Raw genomic sequence first — 3,430 nt, 5'->3', positions numbered from 1 at the left:
ATGGAAACAACCTAGGTGCCCATCAACAGAAGAATGGATAACCAAACTATGGTACATACACACAATGGAATACTATGCAACCCTAAAGAATAACATAGACTCTGCAAAACACCGCATAATGTGTATGAACTTGGAAGACATTATGCTGAGTAAAATAAGTCAATCACAGAAGGTCAAATACTGTATTAGTCCGTTATTGTAAAAGTCAAGGAAAGGTTTATCTATGGAAGGAAATTTTCTTTGTTGGTTACCAGGGATAGGAAGGGAGGGGCAGGAACACTGTTAGATAAGTAGAAACAAGTATTTATTTGAGTGAAGAGAAGGGCAATTATGAAATGTGAGTGATCAACGTGGTGGCACTGAGGAAGAAAGACATAGAGAGGTACATGGGAGGTACAGACAACAAAGATGAACCCTCTTGCACATATAGTGCTGCATTGTCAGTGAAGGCAAACATGGGTATACATGTGGACAGATGGATGGACAAGCTGAACTATTAGGTATGTCTATACAGCAGGTAGTATACCCAAGACCATGTATAGGGTTGGCAGACAATGGTTTTACAAGTGTATTTGTATGTTCTGTAAGAATTCCCAGGTGTATAATAGAGCTGACAAGGGACAAGGTTGTAGTCACTTGGCCACAGCTAGCTACCCAGAGGGAGCGAGTAGTTGAACCTGTGGGCTCGGGACCAGTCACAGGGGAAATCAAGCTTAATTGGCATAACATACTACACAAAACATTGTTCCACCTCCTACTGTGGCGAGTAGTGACTGGATCTTAAAAGCTTGCAAGCAACCATCTAGGTGCAACAATGGGTCTCTACTCATCCACAGCAAAGAAGAATGAAGAAAACCAAAGATTTGTGGAAACAACTAGTCCTAGCAACTGGTACACTATGCAATCCACAACCTATTCCACTATGAGACCAGAAGAACTAGATGGTGCCTGGTTACCACTGTCAACCACTCAGAGTGGGACCTATGTAGGAGATCCTAGATAGAGAGGGAGAACAATGTGGAACAAAACTCAAAATAATTTGGGAAAAACAAAGGGGAGGCGGGGACACCAGGTTTGCTGGTCCGATAGAGCCTGGTCCGACCACTGAGACTATGGCCATTAGCTGCCCTTCAGGTCTGGAATTGAACCCACACCTGTGGCTTCCAGCCAAACAGAAGACAGGCATATGAGGTGAACATTTACCTGAGGTAGATACACTCCTTGGAGAGAACAATCATGGGAGAAAAAAAGGGCTGTTTATGCACAGGAAGACAGCTCAGGGGGCAGGAGTGCATGGAGGGATGGCCACAGGGAAAAGGTAACTATCGGGAGGAAGTGGGAGGGGGGGAGGGGAGCTATTGCATTGTGGTAAATTGTGGTTGATGTCATGAGACAAAGTGTATGTGAACTGCTATATGAAAAGTGACTTTGCTCTGTAAACTTTCACGCAAATCACAATTAAAAAAGAAAGAAAGAAAGGATGGGCCTTAAGGTAGATGGAAGAATAATATAAACCATTCATAAGTTGAAGAAAGCTAGGTCTAGGGTAAGTGATTCCTATCAAAGTTCATCCTAATGGCCAAAGGCCATGAGAATCCCAAGCCAGGTGGGAAAAGCTAAGGTTTGAATTCTGAGGAGACCAAATCCTGTTGCCTATAGTGGGAATGAGAAAAGGTCCAAGACACAGATGTGCAGACCAGACTAGAAATAAGATCTAAACTAGAAGAGGCAGGAAAGAGTGTGAAGTGGGATTCCCACTTGAATGTAGCACAAGCAAATTCCATGATGCCTGGATTTAAAGAGCAAGGCCAGGTGCACAGGTTGGAGATATCAGTGAGAATTTATGGAAGGCCAAGACTGACATGGAGCAAGGGCTTCAAATTCTGCAGGACTAGGATGCAGAACAGTTCCTTGGTAATAAGAAGGGGCCAGAAACCATGCAAGGGCCAGAAACCATGCAAAAGTAAAAGAGCTGATCAATTGCCCAATAGGTTCTCTTCCTCTTAGGTAGTAATAGAACATCGCAATTTTAGTTGGATACATAGCCACCAAGCATAAAGGCTACATATTATGGTTTTCCTTTCAGGTAGATAAGGTTATTATATGAGTAGAACAGTGGCGTAGCAGCTTCCAGAAACCTTCCTTAAAAGACAACTGAGGCAAAGCCTTCTTCCTCTTTCTTCTTTGTCCTTTCCTCTTTCCTGCTGGAATCTGGGTATGCAGATGTGATAGCTGGAACATGAGCAGCTATCTTGGACTATGAACTAACCTTCAGAGAAATGCCACAGCCAGAGTGCCAGCATGGAAGAGAATGAATATTTTACCTTGTCAAACTGTTATTTCTATATATAAATGATGACACCAGTGGATACTAACCAAGCCTGGGGAAACTGGGAACAACCTCAAAACCAACCAGGCACAGCACAAGCAGCAACCACAGGCCACTGTGAAACAAATTTTACTTGCATGGATGATTTTGGACCATAATGATATGGATTTTGGGGAGAAAGTGAAATAACAGATATCACAGCAAGAACTAAGATGAATGCGTGCTTGCTTTGCATATATGCAATAGAGATGTCAACAGAGCCATCAATGTACTTCGGGAAGGAAAACCAGACATGCATTCCTGGGAGACAGCCAAGAAAAAAAAGGAAGTCTCAGGACAGAAGGTGGTGTCCGGATATAATCCAATGAGGAAAACAAAGAAAATTGAGACCAGGACAGAGACTATAGTTGATGACACAATAGGCCACTAAGACAAGGGAGAGGTCCCAGTCACTAATGATACTATAGGACTCAGGAAAATGGACTGGATGGCATCAAGAGTGGAGGGCCTTCTGTAGGGGGTACAGAAAGAGACAAAAGGGGCCATGGCCTAGGCAGAGGTGGCTCTGGTAGGCGAGGAGGAAAGTTTTCTGCTCAGGTTAAAGGAATGGAATATTTAACCCAACTGATTATGAAAAGCTAGTCAATATTGATGATAACTTTAGCAATAGTAGCAACAATACATGGAATAACACTGGCCACTTTGAACCAAATGATGAGATGAGACTTGATTTTATTGGGCTTGAGGAGTTAAATTCTCCTAGAAAATTGAAGACTGTTCCTGGTGCATTGAGGACTGAAACAAAACCAAAGCAAACCAAAGATTGGAAGAAGATCCTTCCGAAATCAAGATATTCACTGCCTTTAAAGTGTGCTCTAGTGGTGCAGTAGTTAAAGCATTTGGCTATTAACTGAAAGGTCAGTGGTTTAAACCCACTAGCCACTTCATGGGGGAAAGATGAGACAGTCTGCTTCCATAAAAACTATGGCTTTGGGGGAGGCAGGGCAAGATGGTGGACTAGGCAGAAGGATTGCACAGACCCTCTTCAACAAAGAAAAGGGAAACCAATTAACACAGACACAGAAGATAATCTTGGACCCC

General features: G+C 43.0%; 1 pseudogene; it reads left to right on the top strand.

Annotated features, from left to right (window-relative positions):
* The first annotated feature begins 2,352 nt into the window (after positions 1–2,352).
* The window catches only part of LOC103205406, an 11,405-nt pseudogene continuing 10,327 nt past the window's right edge, over positions 2,353–3,430 (top strand).

This window comes from Orycteropus afer, unplaced genomic scaffold (genome assembly GCF_000298275.1).
Source record: "Orycteropus afer afer isolate SDZICR_OR568_19922 unplaced genomic scaffold, OryAfe1.0 scaffold00285, whole genome shotgun sequence".
NCBI classification, from domain to species: domain Eukaryota; kingdom Metazoa; phylum Chordata; class Mammalia; order Tubulidentata; family Orycteropodidae; genus Orycteropus; species Orycteropus afer.
The sequence above is the reverse complement of the archived record's forward strand: the minus strand, read 5'-3'. Positions and strand labels throughout refer to the sequence as shown.